Source organism: Somniosus microcephalus, chromosome 2 (genome assembly GCF_052327205.1).
Source record: "Somniosus microcephalus isolate GS21.2 chromosome 2, FLI_Smic_1.0, whole genome shotgun sequence".
In the NCBI taxonomy this organism is placed as follows: Eukaryota; Metazoa; Chordata; class Chondrichthyes; order Squaliformes; family Somniosidae; genus Somniosus; species Somniosus microcephalus.
The window spans coordinates 383,192,333-383,209,658 of NC_140988.1; the positions used below are offsets into that span (position 1 = coordinate 383,192,333).

Here is a 17,326-nt window from a genome sequence, read left to right on the forward strand (position 1 = left end):
ACTTTAGAGAGTAGAATGAGATGCCAAATAGTAATACTAAGAAAGAAGCAATGGACACAAGTAACACTGCCCCTTCACTGGACAGCTGCTGACGATAACCTTCAATCCGCCCTCACAACAGATGTCAAGCCAGCTCGTTCTTCAAGGTGAGAAATGACCCTGGATGATAATCCTGAGATTTATTCTCCTTTTTGTTTCTTATCCGGCTCCCGCCATTAAATTACTTGGTTTTATTACCCCATTGTCTTCTATTTGCAAACGTGAGCTATTGGAGCTTGATAGACAAACATGCTCACACGTGTCGCCTAGAAACACAAACAAATTGATTTTTTGTTAAACAGTGAGGATATTGCACCTTGAGATCCAATCCATGTGCTGCCGTCAAAAATGGGTGAATAGTTTAGGGTCTGGTCATTACAAGGACAATGTTGAAGGATAAAGGACTGGCTGAAAGGTTGCTGCTGAATTTAGCAAAGACCAACTTTCCAATGTTGATACCAGGTAAACAATAGCACAAGGCAATTTTGATTTACGCCCTCCAATTTCTCAGTAGTGCATCAAGAACTTGCATTGATAGACCTTTCACAACATCGGGACATCCCAAAGCACTTTACAGCCAATGAAGCACTTCCTTAAAGTGTAATCGCTGCTGCAATGTCGGAAACGCAGCAGCCAATTTGCGCACAGCAAGCTCCCACAAATAGCGATGAAATAATGACCAGATAATCTGTCTTTTTAGTGATGTTGGTTGAGGGATAAATGTTGGCCCAGGGGAACTCCCCTACCCTTCTTCAAAATACTGGCCATGGGATCTTTTAAGTCCACCTGAGAGGACAGATGGAGCCTTGGTTTAACGTCTCATCCGAAAGACGGCACCTCCGACAGTGCCGCACTCCCTCAGTATGGCACTGAAGTGTCAGCTTAGAGTACGTGCTACCACTGGGCCACGCAGGCACCTAAATCAAACAGCTAGATGATTTTAAAAGCACGGGATAATGGAACAAGAAACCTGAATGGGTTTCTAGAAGGAACTAGACAGGTTCTTATCAACAAATGGGATTCAGGGTTATTAGAAACGCACCAAGGGAATACAGTGGATAGGTGGGCTCATCAGAACATAGGAACATAAGAAATAGGAGCAGGAGTCGGCCATTCGGCCCCTCGGGCCTACTCCGCTGTTCAATAAGATCATAACTGATCTGATCTTGGCCTCAGCTCCACTTCCCTGCCCGCTCCCCATAACGCTCGACTCCCTTATCGTTCAAAAATCTGTCTATCTCCATCTTCAATATATTCAATGACCCAACCTCCACAGCTCTCTGTGGAAGAGAATTCCAAAGATTCACGACCCTCTGAGAAGAAATTCCTCCTCATTTCCGATTTAAAAGGGTGCACCCTTATTCTGAAATTATGCCCCCTAGCAGGCAGGTAGTGCAGGGGTTCCCTGTGACCATCCCCGTCTCAAACAGATATACCGCTTTGGATATTGGTGAGGGAGATGCTTATCAGAGGAAGGCAGCATCAGCCAACTTCCTGGCACCGTGGGTGGTTCTGCTGCACAGGACGGGAGGGAAAAGAGCGCGAGAGCTATAGTGATAGGGGATTCTATTGTAAGGGGAATAGATAGGCGTTTCTGCGGCCGCAAACGAGACTCCAGGATGGTATGTTGCCTCCCTGGTGCAAGGGTCAAGGATGTCTCGGAGCGGCTACAGAGCATTTTGGAAGGGGAGGGTGAACAGACATTTGTCGTTGTGCATATAGGTACCAACGATATAGCTAAAAACCGGGATGAGGTCCTAAAAGCTGAATATAGGGAGTTAGGAGGTAAATTTTAAAAAGGGCCAGGTCTCTCCAGACGTTGCCGATAACCCAGACCCTTGAATCTGGGAATTCGATTCGTGCCTCTTCTCAGCATCATCGGCAGCACTTGAATATCTTCCTTGTGTCTCGGTAACCAGAACTGGACACAGTGCTCAAGGTGGGACCGACCGGAACTGGACACAGTGCTCAAGGTGGGACTGACCGGAACTGGACACAGTGCTCAAGGTGGGACTGACCAGAACTGGACACAGTGCTCAAGGTGGGACTGACCAGAACTGGACACAGTGCTCAAGGTGGGTCTGACCAGAACTGGACACAGTGCTCAAGGTGGGACTGACCGGAACTGGACACAGTGCTCAAGGTGGGACTGACCGGAACTGGACACAGTGCTCAAGGTGGGACTGACCAGAACTGGACACAGTGCTCAAGGTGGGTCTGACCAGAACTGGACACCGTGCTCAAGGTGGGTCTGACCAGAACTGGACACAGTGCTCAAGGTGGGTCTGACCAGAACTGGACACAGTGCTCAAGGTGGGTCTGACCAGAACTGGACACAGTGCTCAAGGAGCTGTCTGACCGGAACTGGACACAGTGCTCAAGGTGGGACTGACCAGAACTGGACACAGTGCTCAAGGTGGGACTGACCAGAACTGGACACAGTGCTCAAGGTGGGTCTGACCAGAACTGGACACAGTTCTCAAGGTGGGTCTGACCAGAACTGGACACAGTGCTCAAGGTGGGTCTGACCAGAACTGAACACAGTGCTCAAGGTGGGACTGACCAGAACTGGACACAGTGCTCAAGGTGGGACTGACCAGAACTGGACACAGTGCTCAAGGTGGGACTGACCAGAACTGGACACAGTGCTCAAGGTGGGACTGACCAGAACTGGACACAGTGCTCAAGGTGGGTCTGACCAGAACTGGACACAGTGCTCAAGGTGGGACTGACCAGAACTGGACACAGTGCTCAAGGTGGGTCTGACCAGAACTGGACACAGTGCTCAAGGTGGGTCTGACCAGAACTGGACACAGTGCTCAAGGTGGGTCTGACCAGAACTGGACACAGTGCTCAAGGTGGGTCTGACCAGAACTGGACACAGTGCTCAAGGTGGGACTGACCAGAACTGGACACAGTGCTCAAGGTGGGTCTGACCAGAACTGGACACAGTGCTCAAGGTTGGACTGACCAGAACTGGACACAATGCTCAAGGTGGGACTGACCAGAACTGGACACAGTGCTCAAGGTGGGTCTGACCAGAACTGGACTCAGTGCTCAAGGTGGGTCTGACCAGAACTGGACACAATGCTCAAGGTGGGACTGACCAGAACTGGACACAGTGCTCAAGGTGGGTCTGACCTGAACTGGACACAATGCTCAAGGTGGGACTGACCAGAACTGGACTCAGTGCTCAAGGTGGGTCTGACCAGAACTGGACACAGTGCTCAAGGTGGGTCTGACCTGAACTGGACACAGTGCTCAAGGTGGGACTGACCAGAACTGGACACAGTGCTCAAGGTGGGACTGACCAGAACTGGACACAGTGCTCAAGGTGGGTCTGACCAGAACTGGACACAGTGCTCAAGGTGGGACTGACCGGAACTGGACACAGTGCTCAAGGTGGGACAGACCGGAACTGGACACAGTGCTCAAGGTGGGACTGACCAGAACTGGACACAGTGCTCAAGGTGGGTCTGACCAGAACTGGACACCGTGCTCAAGGTGGGTCTGACCAGAACTGGACACAGTGCTCAAGGTGGGTCTGACCAGAACTGGACACAGTGCTCAAGGTGGGTCTGACCAGAACTGGACACAGTGCTCAAGGAGCTGTCTGACCGGAACTGGACACAGTGCTCAAGGTGGGACTGACCAGAACTGGACACAGTGCTCAAGGTGGGACTGACCAGAACTGGACACAGTTCTCAAGGTGGGTCTGACCCGAACTGGACACAGTGCTCAAGGTGGGTCTGACCAGAACTGAACACAGTGCTCAAGGTGGGACTGACCAGAACTGGACACAGTGCTCAAGGTGGGACTGACCAGAACTGGACACTGTGCTCAAGGTGGGACTGACCAGAACTGGGCACAGTGCTCAAGGTGGGACTGACCAGAACTGGACACAGTGCTCAAGGTGGGTCTGACCAGAACTGGACACAGTGCTCAAGGTGGGACTGACCAGAACTGGACACAGTGCTCAAGGTGGGTCTGACCAGAACTGGACACAGTGCTCAAGGTGGGTCTGACCAGAACTGGACACAGTGCTCAAGGTGGGTCTGACCAGAACTGGACACAGTTCTCAAGGTGGGTCTGACCAGAACTGGACACAGTGCTCAAGGTGGGACTGACCAGAACTGGACACAGTGCTCAAGGTGGGTCTGACCAGAACTGGACACAGTGCTCAAGGTGGGACTGACCAGAACTGGACACAATGCTCAAGGTGGGACTGACCAGAACTGGACACAGTGCTCAAGGTGGGTCTGACCAGAACTGGACTCAGTGCTCAAGGTGGGTCTGACCAGAACTGGACACAATGCTCAAGGTGGGACTGACCAGAACTGGACACAGTGCTCAAGGTGGGTCTGACCTGAACTGGACACAATGCTCAAGGTGGGACTGACCAGAACTGGACTCAGTGCTCAAGGTGGGTCTGACCAGAACTGGACACAGTGCTCAAGGTGGGTCTGACCTGAACTGGACACAGTGCTCAAGGTGGGACTAACCAGAACTGGACACAGTGCTCAAGGTGGGTCTGACCAGAACTGGACACAGTGCTCAAGGTGGGACTGACCAGAACTGGACACAGTGCTCAAGGTGGGACTGACCAGAACTGGACACAGTGCTCAAGGTGGGACTGACCGGAACTGGACACAGTGCTCAAGGTGGGTCTGACCGGAACTGGACACAGTGCTCAAGGTGGGTCTGACCGGAACTGGACACAGTGCTCAAGGTGGGTCTGACCAGAACTGGACACAGTGCTCAAGGTGGGTCTGACCTGAACTGGACACAGTGCTCAAGGTGGGACTGACCAGAACTGGACACAGTGCTCAAGGTGGGACTGACCAGAACTGGACACAGTGCTCAAGGTGGGTCTGACCAGAACTGGACACAGTGCTCAAGGTGGGACTGACCGGAACTGGACACAGTGCTCAAGGTGGGACAGACCGGAACTGGACACAGTGCTCAAGGTGGGACTGACCAGAACTGGACACAGTGCTCAAGGTGGGTCTGACCAGAACTGGACACCGTGCTCAAGGTGGGTCTGACCAGAACTGGACACAGTGCTCAAGGTGGGTCTGACCAGAACTGGACACAGTGCTCAAGGTGGGTCTGACCTGAACTGGACACAGTGCTCAAGGAGCTGTCTGACCGGAACTGGACACAGTGCTCAAGGTGGGACTGACCAGAACTGGACACAGTGCTCAAGGTGGGACTGACCAGAACTGGACACAGTGCTCAAGGTGGGTCTGACCAGAACTGGACACAGTTCTCAAGGTGGGTCTGACCCGAACTGGACACAGTGCTCAAGGTGGGTCTGACCAGAACTGAACACAGTGCTCAAGGTGGTACTGACCAGAACTGGACACAGTGCTCAAGGTGGGACTGACCAGAACTGGACACAGTGCTCAAGGTGGGACTGACCAGAACTGGGCACAGTGCTCAAGGTGGGACTGACCAGAACTGGACACAGTGCTCAAGGTGGGTCTGACCAGAACTGGACACAGTGCTCAAGGTGGGACTGACCAGAACTGGACACAGTGCTCAAGGTGGGTCTGACCAGAACTGGACACAGTGCTCAAGGTGGGTCTGACCAGAACTGGACACAGTGCTCAAGGTGGGTCTGACCAGAACTGGACACAGTGCTCAAGGTGGGTCTGACCAGAACTGGACACAGTGCTCAAGGTGGGACTGACCAGAACTGGACACAGTGCTCAAGATGGGTCTGACCAGAACTGGACACAGTGCTCAAGGTGGGACTGACCAGAACTGGACACAATGCTCAAGGTGGGACTGACCAGAACTGGACACAGTGCTCAAGGTGGGTCTGACCAGAACTGGACTCAGTGCTCAAGGTGGGTCTGACCAGAACTGGACACAATGCTCAAGGTGGGACTGACCAGAACTGGACACAGTGCTCAAGGTGGGTCTGACCTGAACTGGACACAATGCTCAAGGTGGGACTGACCAGAACTGGACTCAGTGCTCAAGGTGGGTCTGACCAGAACTGGACACAGTGCTCAAGGTGGGTCTGACCTGAACTGGACACAGTGCTCAAGGTGGGACTGACCAGAACTGGACACAGTGCTCAAGGTGGGTCTGACCAGAACTGGACACAGTGCTCAAGGTGGGACTGACCAGAACTGGACACAGTGCTCAAGGTGGGACTGACCAGAACTGGACACAGTGCTCAAGGTGGGACTGACCGGAACTGGACACAGTGCTCAAGGTGGGTCTGACCGGAACTGGACACAGTGCTCAAGGTGGGTCTGACCAGAACTGGACACAGTGCTCAAGGTGGGTCTGACCAGAACTGGACACAGTGCTCAAGGTGGGTCTGACCAGAACTGGACACAGTGCTCAAGGTGGGTCTGACCAGAACTGGACACAGTGCTCAAGGTGGGTCTGACCAGAACTGGACACAGTGCTCAAGGTGGGACTGACCAGAACTGGACCCAGTGCTCAAGGTGGGACTGACCAGAACTGGACACAGTGCTCAAGGTGGGACTGACCAGAACTGGACACAGTGCTCAATGTGGGACTGACCAGAACTGGACACAGTGCTCAAGGTGGGTCTGACCAGAACGGGACACGGTGCTCAAGGTGGGACTGACCAGAGCTGGACACAGTGCTCAAGGAGCTGTCTGACCTGAACTGGACACAGTGCCCAAGGTGGGACTGACCAGAACTGGACACAGTGCTCCAGGTGGGTCTGACCAGAACTGGACACAGTGCTCAAGGTGGGTCTGACCAGAACTGGACACAGTGCTCAAGGTGGGACTGACCAGAACTGGACACAGTGCTCAAGGTGGGTCTGACCAGAACTGGACACAGTGCTCAAGGTGGGACTGACCAGAGCTGGACACAGTGCTCAAGGAGCTGTCTGACCTGAACTGGACACAGTGCCCAAGGTGGGACTGACCAGAACTGGACACAGTGCTCAAGGTGGGTCTGACCAGAACTGGACACAGTGATCAAGGTGGGTCTGACCAGAACTGGACACAGTGCTCAAGGTGGGACTGACCAGAACTGGACTCAGTGCTCAAGGTGGGTCTGACCAGAACTGGACTCAGTGCTCAAGGTGGGACTGACCGGAACTGGACACAGTGCTCAAGGTGGGTCTGACCGGAACTGGACACAGTGCTCAAGGTGGGTCTGACCGGAACTGGACACAGTGCTCAAGGTGGGACTGACCGGAACTGGACACAGTGCTCAAGGTGGGTCTGACCGGAACTGGACACAGTGCTCAAGGTGGGACTGACCAGAACTGGACACAGTGCTCAAGGTGGGACTGACCAGAACTGGACACAGTGCTCAAGGTGGGTCTGACCAGAACTGGACCCAGTGCTCAAGGTGGGACTGAACAGAACTGGACACAGTGCTCAAGGTGGGTCTGACCAGAACTGGACACAGTGCTCAAGGTGGGACTGACTAGAACTGGACACAGTGCTCAAGGAGCGGTCTGACCAGAGACCCTGTACAGTGTGACCGTTATCCCCTGACTTTTATTCTACTGTTCTAACGATGCTGTTCAACATATTACGGGCTTTGTTCACTGTTCCTCTGCATTGGTTGGACATGTTGGCTGTCCATTCGACGGAGACTCCTAGGTCTCGTTCAGCATCATCCTTATCTGTTTTAATACCATTCATGAAGTATGTGTTTTATCTACTTTTCCTTCCTGTTTACTGTACCTTACACTGTAAATTCCACCTTCCGTTGTTCTGCACACTTGCAAATTATGTCCACCTCATTCTATCATTTCGGAGCTGCCCCCTCAACTCCCGAGCTCCTCCTAGTTTGATATCATCATCAAATTCAACCAGTTTACATTGAGTTTCTGCATCCAAGCCATTGACGCAAGTTCGAGACAGTAATAATCCCAGCACTGAGCCCTAGGGCACCCCACTCAGTACTTCCGTCCACCTCTAAGAAGTACCACCTGACAGCCAAGGGAAACCTCACAGATCTGTAAAATGGCATGCTGTCTCGAGTTATGTTGGTCTCCTACCCTAGAACAGGTGCCCAGCTCTTTGCTGTAAAGTGCTGATAAAGGGCCTGTGAAGGAAGTAAGTATTCAGAGGGGAATCATGGAACCTCATGTAATGGGAGTGGTCTGTATTAAGCCAAGTGCATTGTAACACAGCGCTGATACCTCCCACGTGTTACACTCCAGCTAGTAATAATGCTAAGGGCCGCTCCACGGCCCAAAGTTCCTGGGGTGGGTCTTTCCTCTTCCACCCCTCTGCCCCAATCAAAATTTACATGTCCTGGCCTGCTCGAATGAAGAGGCCATGTTTGAATGTGACCTGATTGGACCGAACCAGATCTGATCAATTAGGACAAAATGTTCCTCGTGAATCTGTGCTTATGGTGCCTGTACCCAACGCGAGGCACAGCCTGTACCCAGCGCAAGGTGGTGCCTGTACCCAGCAGGGGGCAGTGCCTGTACCCAGCGCGGGGCGGTGCCTGTACCCAGCGTGGGGCGGTGCCTGTACCCAGCGCGAGGCGGTGCCTGTACCCAGCGCTGGGCGGTGCCTGTACCCAATGTGGGCCAATGCCTGTACCCAGCGCTGGGCGGTGCCTGTACCCAATGTGGGCCAATGCCTGTACCCAGCACAGGGCGGTGCCTGTACCCAGCGCGAGGCGGTGCCTGTACCCAGCGCTGGGCGGTGCCTGTACCCAATGTGGGCCAATGCCTGTACCCAGCACAGGGCGGTGCCTGTACCCAGCACAGGGCGGTGCCTGTACCCAGCGCGGGGCGGTGCTTGTACCCAGCGTGGGGCGGTGCCTGTACCCAGCACGAGGCGGTGCCTGTACCCAGCGCAGAGCGGTGCCTGTACCCAGCGCAGGGCGGTGCCTGTACCCAGCGCGAGGCAGTGCCTGTACCCAGCGCGGGGCGGTGCCTGTACCCAGCACTAGGCGGTGCCTGTACCCAGCGCGAGGCGGTGCCTGTACCCAGCACAAGGCGGTGCCTGTACCCAGCGCAGGGCGGTGCCTGTACCCAGCGCAGGGCGGTGCCTGTACCCAGCGCGGGGCGGTGCCTGTACCCAGCACTGGGCGGTGCCTGTACCCAGCGTGAGGCGGTGCCTGTACCCAGCGCGAGGCGGTGCCTGTACCCAGCGCGGGGCGGTGCCTGTACCCAGCGCGGGGCGGTGCCTGTACCCAGCGCGGGGCGGTGCCTGTACCCAGCGCGGGGCGGTGCCTGTACCCAGCGCGAGGCGGTGCCTGTACCCAGCGCAGGGCGGTGCGTGTACGCAGCGCGAGGCGGTGCCTGTACCCAGCGCAGGGTGGTGCCTGCACACACAGCGAGGCAGTGGCTGTACCCAGCGTGAGGCGGTGCCTGTACCCAGCGCGGGGCGGTGCCTGTACCCAGCGTGGGGCGGTGTCTGTAGCCTTCACTTCCCCTCTCCTGAATGTGATGGCTCTGGTGGGGATTCGGTATTGTTCCACGATGACTGGGCCCTCTCCGATCCTTCACTCATGCGGCCATTCTTAATGCGAGAGTCTAAACACTGAGGATCACAGGTTATTGAACCATTGGAATTTTCATAGCGAAGCCCAAGCCTATGCTATCACACACATGCACCTTTCCGATGGGGGCACTGGATAGTAATCAGAGCAGCGACCCTGGCTGAGCTATCCTCTCCCTAACCCGGGGCTTTGGACAGTGATCCAAGAGCAGGATCACGGTGTGCACGAAGCTCTGCCAGTTGCTCGAGCTCACGCTGTGAGATTCGGAGCTTGAGGAGCGACTGGAGTCACTGCAGTGCATCAGGGAGTTCGAGAGTTTCCTGGAAATGGGTCACCCTACTGCCACAGAAGGTGCAGGAGGTGAGGGAGTGGGTGATCACCAGACAGGGTAGGAGGAAGACTCAGGTAGCGCAGGAATCCCCCAAGCCAGTGGCACTCGCTAACCGGTTTTCAGTTTTGAATACCAGGGAGGTACCAGCTCTTGGTCCGTAGCCCTGCAGGTTACGGCACTTCAAGTGCATATCTAAGAACGTTTTAAATGAGGTGAGGGTTTCTGCCTCTACCACCCTTTCAGGCAGTGAGTTCCAGACCCCCACCACCCTCTGGGTGAAAAAAGTTCTCCTCACCTCCCCTCTAATTCTTCTACCAATTACTTTAAATCTATGCCCCCCTGGTTATTGACCTCTCTGCTAAGGGAAATAGGTCCTTCCTATCCACTCTATCTGGGCCCCTCATAATTTTATACACCTCAATAAGGTCTCCCCTCGGCCTCCTCTGTTCCAAAGAAAACAACCCCAGCCTATCCAGTCTTTCCTTGTAACTAAAATAGGTTGGCTCCCATTCCATATGCTCCCTTTTTTAACGATGATGGAGATGACCATGGAAGGATCATTCACATCGATCAGCCTGCGAAACATTTGCCACTTCACACTGTTCTCCAAGTGAAGAGTGCGAAGATATGAAAACAAGCTTTTTACTAAGGTTTAAATGTATTAAAGGGTTCTGATGATTTTATTTGTTTTGATGTAGGAAGAGCAGGATTACTTCACCAATGAGTCCTACACACTGTGGCTAGAGAAGAAGAACCTGCCCAATATAGTGAGGACATCTTCCAGCTTCTACAAGCCGCGCAGGACCGCCGCGGAACAGGTGCTCGAACAGCTGAGGGAGTCGGTGAAGACTGGTGAGACCAGCAGCGGCAAAAAGACGCTCAAAGTCAAGCAGCTCACAAAGCCCAAGGGTCCCTGCCGATCGGAGGGGGGTCCGGGATGGGTAAAGGCTGGGCTGCTGTGGGTGCGAAGTGGGAAGGAGAGGGGGGGGTGTCCCCGAGATCCCAGGCTCGCAAACCGTGACCTGCAACGCACCTCGCGAGGGCAAGGCCCCCGTCTGCGTGATCAAGCCAATCTGGAATGTCAGTACCAATCCGGCTATGCCCCCGGTGACGGATATCTCCAGACAGGTGGAGGCCAATCCGGATATCAGCCCGGAAATCCTGGTCCAACAGCACGACTTTGGGCCCTTTCACGAGCTGGCGCTGGACAGCGCGGGCCACCCTGAGCTGAGGGCCAAGGTTGGGATGAGATCGGAGCCCCTGCCAACCCTGCCTTTTGATGTCATCAAGAGGGAGTTGTTCCCGGGTTCCAGTTACCATAGGATAAGGATACCCGAGGAATTCAAGCCGGTGCACGTCATCGACCTTCCCAAGAAACGGAACCTGGTCAAGGCAAAGTCCGAGATAGACATGCACCTGCGCGAGTGGGTGGAGCCGAGCACACCCTGCCTCCCCGCTTCCAGCTCACGCTCCATATGCAAAGTGGAGTCTACTATCCCCACTGCAAGTACCAAAAGGACGCCTGGGTCTTTGGACAATCAGTATTTATTTGAAGGTAGAACAAGGAGTCAAAGTCTCAACCATGGCTCAGTAAGTAGCATTCTCGTGACTGAATCATTAGTTTGTGGGTTCAAACCCTACTCCAGAGACCTAAGCCCCGTACTCCAGGCTGACACTCCCAATGCAGCACTGAGGGAATGCTGCACTGTCGGAGGTACCGTCTTTTGGATGAGACGTTAAACTGAGGCCCCGCTGCCCTCTCAGGTGGATGAATAAGATCCCATGGCACTATTCGAAGAGGAGCAGGGGAGTTCCCAACGGTGTCCTGGGCAATATTTACCCATCAACCAGCATCACTATAGCAGATTATCGCATTGTCGGTATACACTCTATCCTATCATGGACTCTACCCACCCACAGCCCATGGACACTCTCCCCTATCATGGACTCTACCCACCCATTTAATCTCCTCCCACAGCCCATGTACACTCTCCCCTATCATGGACTCTACCCACCCATTTAATCTCCTCCCACAGCCCATGTACACTCTCCCCTATCATGGACTCTACCCACCCATTTAATCTCCTCCCACAGCCCATGTACACTCTGCCCTATCATGGACTCTACCCACCCATTTAATCTCCTCCCACAGCCCATGTACACTATCCCCTATCGTGGACTCTACCCACCCATTTAATCTCCCCCCACAGCCCATGTACACTCTCCCCCATCATGGACTCTATCCACCCATTTAATCTCCTCCCACAGCCCATGTACACTCTCCCCTATCATGGACTCTATCCACCCATTTAATCTCCTCCCACAGCCCATGTACACTCTCCCCTATCCTGGACTCTACCCACCCATTTAATCTCCTCCCACAGCCCATGTACACTCTCCCCTATCATGGACTCTACCCACCCATTTAATCTCCTCCCACAGCCCATGTACACTCTCCCGTATCCTGGACTCTAGCCCGATAAGGCCCATTATTCTTCAGCCGGAGTCCAGGCTGGCTTTGAACCGACGCCTCTGCAATAAAATAGAGCCTCACCAATCTCCAGCCAGAGAGAACTGATCCCCATCAAACGCGACGAGATTTGAGTCCACGTTGCAGTGGTGACTCCAGTATCAGCCAGATCCCTGTCATGGAGTCCGGCCTGTATTTGAACCGAGCCGACAGGTTAAAGGTTATACGCTGTCTTAACGGACCGACTGTGCAAAGCAGCAGATTATTCTCATCTTACAAATAAAACCTGTGCGGCTCCTGTTTATTCTGTCCTTCAAAGAAATGGGAGGTGAATTAAAATACACACCACACAGAACACGTCCTTAAAGAGGGTGTCTTTCCATCCTGCATTCTTTTGGACCAAAAAATATTGTTGCCTAGTTAGCTGATCTAAGTAGAAAGGAGACAAGATCAGCCAGGGTTCTTGTTCCTGATCACTGCCCAGTAAACCCTCGTGTGATACTCAGAATGCCACCTGGTGATGCTTCCCAGAGTGCAACAGTCTGCCAACACGCGGTCTGATCTCTCGAATGAAGAATAGCCCCCACCCCTCTCACCCCACCTTTCAGCCGGCCCGGGAAACACAAGGGAGAGTCGGACACTGTTGGGAGAGAGTTATCGAGGGAGATGACAGCCCTCGAAACCAGCTAGCGAAACTGAGCCTGCCTCATCAGAACAAGCATTTAATCCAGGACTTGAGTAATGGTGTTTGTGTGAGCCTCAATCTAACTGAGAGTTTAACAGTCGAGATACAGTCAGTTTCAGTAACTACCCCCCCGGCACCCTGTTACTGGCTGTATCTCTACTGATGTTAATCCAGCTCCCTCACATCAGTAACCCCTCCCCCCAGCACCCTGTGTTACTGACTGTATCTCTACTGATGTTAATCCAGCTCCCTCACACTGTCACTCAGTAACCCCTCTCCCCCAGCGCCGTGTATCACTGACTGTATCTCTACTGATGTTAATCCAGCTCCCTCACACTGTCACTCAGTAACCCCTCCCCCAGTGCCATGTTACTGACTATCTCTACTGATGTTAATCTAGCTCCCTCACACTGTCACTCAGTAACCCCCCCCCAGTGCCCTGTGTTACTGACTGTATCTCTACTGATGTTAATCCAGCTCCCTCACACTGTCACTCAGTAACCCCTCCCCCAGTGCCCTGTGTTACTGACTGTATCTCTACTGATGTTAATCCAGCTCCCTCACACTGTCACTCAGTAACCCCTCCCCCCAGTGCCCTGTGGTACTGACTGTACCTCTACTGATGTTAATCCAGCTCCCTCACACTGTCACTCAGTAACCTCTCCCCCAGTGCCCTGTGTTACTGACTATCTCTACTGATGTTAATCCAGCTCCCTCACACTGTCACTCAGTTAACCCCTCCCCCCAGTGCCCTGTGTTACTGACTGTATCTCTACTGATGTTAATCCAGCTCCCTCACACTGTCACTCAGTAACCCCTCCCCCCAGTGCCCTGTGTTACTGACTGTACCTCTACTGATGTTAATATTACTCCCTTCTAGTGTTAGCCTCAGCACAACACAATGGAAGTTCTGCCGATTGGAAAGCAAAAATTCAACAGAAAGTAAGTGCAGAGGTTTTTTTGGAAGGAGCGGAGGTGGAGAGACACCACATTTTAAGTGGAATTGAAGTGAAATTTGCATTAAACTGAGCAAGGTTTACTGGAAGCATCAATGACCATGTACAGCAATCATCCACTCCATTATAAAATGGCAACGTTTACATTTAATACATCGCGTGGGGAGCTCCGATGGAGACCCCTCCAAATGGAACAAGATTTGTTTTTTGTTGTGTGTTTGAAGTCCTTCTAAATTTCAAAATCTGTGCAAAAATAATGCGTTTAAAATCACCTTCCAACAGAAATTCCTTCAGGGAGGAGGGACCATTTAAAGAAAAAAAAATCAAACATTAATTCCAAATTAAAGTCCAAGGCAGGAGCTCATCATCCTCCGTGTTATTCAGTTTCATGATCTCTCTGCTCCCTCCCCTCCTCCATCCTCTCCATCAGTTCTGCTACTGCTCGTGAACGTATACACTCGGTGGCTGTCAGTACATCTTCTGTCGACTGGGCAGGATTGCCTCTTTGATGAAGGTGAAGATCACTAGGATACCCGATCGCTTACTCCTCTTACCCTTTGTGAAGTAGTTCGACACGACATCATCTGTGGAAAATCAAGGAAACTATAAGCCAACCAATTAACCCACCAAACTATAAACTAACTATTCAACTCACAAACCAATCCACAAACCAACCATTCAACCCATGAACCAATCGATCAATCCACCAACCATTCAACCCATGAACCAATCTATCAATCCACCAGCCATTCAACCCATGAACCAATCGACCAATCCACCAATGAACCAACCATTCAACCCATGAACCAATCGATCAATCCACCAACTATTCAACCCATGAACCAATCGATCAATCCACCAACCATTCAACCCACGAACCAATCCAACAACCAACCATTCAACCCATGAATCAATCGATCAATCCACCAACCATTCAACCCATGAACCAATCGATCAATCCACCAACCATTCAACCCATGAACCAATCGATCAATCCACCAACCATTCAACCCATGAACCAATCCAACAACCAACCATTCAACCCATGAACCAATCGATCAATCCACCAACCATTCAACCCATGAACCAATCCACCAACCAACCATTCAACCCATGAACCAATCGACCAATCCACCAACCAACCCTTCAACACATGAACCAATTGACCAGTCCACCAAGCAACCAGTCAACCCATGAACCAATCGACCAAACCATAAACTAACCATTCAACCAGTAAATTAACCATTCAGCCCATAAACTGATCAACCAAACTACCATTCAACCCATTAACTGATCCACCAAACCAAAAACCCGCCGACAGTGTTAAGGACGGGCGTCTCGACACTCACCTTCGTGCTGAATTGTGGACGGAAGGACGTTCTCTCCAGCGGACAGTGACACAAAGAAGGAGAAAGGGGTTATCCACAGGCACAGTGTGAAGTAAGCTAGTACCTGGACAGAACACAGGAGAACGAGGCATTTGAGTAACCAAAATATTAACCGAGTAACCAAACGAGTGACCGAATAACCAACGATAGGTTTCCAATCCAAGGTATCAATGTATAAACCCTTCGCTGTAGCTTTTCCAATGCCAAGGTAACTAGAATCAAACAGGAGCAGGAAAAAGCCACCGGTCCATTCGTTCCACGCAATCCGGTAGCAATACCTCCTCCTGGACTTCACTCAATCGTCCAACCTCCCGACAGAGCCAAACAACCACAGATGGACTTCCAAGATCTCCAGAAACTGCCCCAACACCAACTGGCACTGAGCAAAACATATCTTCATCGTCACTGGATCAAAATCCTGGGATTCCCTACCGAACAGCACTATGGGAGCACCTTCACCACATGAACTGCAGCAGTTCAAGAAGGCGGCTCACCACCCCAAGGGCAACTTGGGATGGGCAATAAATGCCAGCCTTGCCAGCGACGCCTAAAAACCAGCTACGAGGGAATTCCTGCCCAGTGATCAGGAGAGGGAACCCCAGTTATCCTGTCTGCTGTGTCCCACAATCCCAGTGTAAACAAGGATCCCGCCCACCCCCCCCAGTGCTCACAGCCCCAGCCCTCCCCCCCAGTCACGTGCGAGACACTCACCCATATCATATACTTGATGATACGACTGGTGATGACCGTGTATTCTTCTATTAATTCTGCCAGATAGTACAAGCCTGCAGCTGTTGACAGAGAGAGACACACACGTTACATACCGGCAACCCGATCCACTGCAAAGGGGGGGGGGTAGCGAGCGAGAAGGGGGGGTGAGCGAGCGAGGAAGGGGGAGAGCGAGCGAGAAGGGGGGAGAGCGCGCGAGAAGGGGGGAGAGAGGGAGAAGGGGGGAGAGAGGGAGAAGGGGGGAGAGAGCGAGAAGGGGGGAGAGAGCGAGAAGGGGGGAGAGAGAGAGAAGGGGGGAGAGAGAGAGAAGGGGGGGTTCAGAAAAAGGGAGAGACGTTCAAATAAATGGGGCTGGCATCTATCTCAGATCCTGCAACGTGCTTGTATGAGACTGGAGGCCGCACTCCTAATAAAATAGAGAGACTTCAATTGATGCTCATTACATAGAACGTACAACACAGAAACAGGTCATCCGGCCCAACAGATCCTTGCTGGTGTTTATGCTCCACACGAGCCTCCTCCCACCCCTCTTCATCTCACTCCATCAACATATCCTTCTATTCCTTTCTCCCTCATGTGTTTATCCAGCTTCCCCTTAAATGTATCTGTACTATTCTCCTCAACCACTCCCTGTGGGAGCGAGTTCCACATTCTCACCACTCTCTGGGTAAAGAAGTTTCTCCTGAATTCCCTATTGGATTTATTAGTGACTCTCTTATATTGATGGCCTCTAGTTCTGGTCTTGTCTGCAAGTGGAAACATTCTCTCTGCCTACCCCATCGAACCCTTTATCTTAAAGACCTCTATCAGGTCTCCCCTCAGTATGAGCCCCAGCCTGTTCAACCTTTCCTGATAGTTACAACCTCTCAGCTCTGGTATGGTCCCTGTAGATCTTTCTTACACCTATTTAAAGACTCCATGGTTCTGGTCTCGCCCGCATGTGAAAACCATGCCTCGACTCACAGAAACGTCTTGAGGTGCTTTACGCACAATGAATGAAATTGGACTTTAAAAAAATCTTCTCGGCATGTTGGTGAGGCCACCATTTACTGCCCGTCCAGGATCTCAGCCTGAGACTGTGGTGAAGCAACGGGCCCCGAGGCTGTGGGGAGGGGCCTGGGCCCCGAGGCTGTGGGGAGGGGACGGGCCCCGAGGCTGTGGGGAGGGGACGGGCCCGAGGCTGTGGGGAGGGGCCTGGGCCCCGAGGCTGTGGGGAGGGGACGGGCCCCGAGGCTGTGGGGAGGGGCCTGGGCCCCG

At 52.8% G+C, this 17,326-nt stretch overlaps 1 long non-coding RNA gene and 1 pseudogene across 1 annotated transcript; one reads left to right on the plus strand and one right to left on the minus strand.

The window, feature by feature from the left end:
* Window positions 1-9,457: 9,457 nt before the first annotated feature.
* Window positions 9,458-12,062, plus strand: LOC147123803 (uncharacterized; annotated as a pseudogene).
* Window positions 12,063-14,016: 1,954 nt separating this feature from the next.
* LOC147123804 (uncharacterized) lies at window positions 14,017-15,974 on the minus strand. The gene is made up of 2 exons (XR_015075083.1): window positions 15,302-15,974; window positions 14,017-14,536 (listed from the first exon to the last, which is right to left on the minus strand). It is a non-coding gene; the product is annotated as an uncharacterized LOC147123804 (long non-coding RNA).
* Window positions 15,975-17,326: the final 1,352 nt, after the last annotated feature.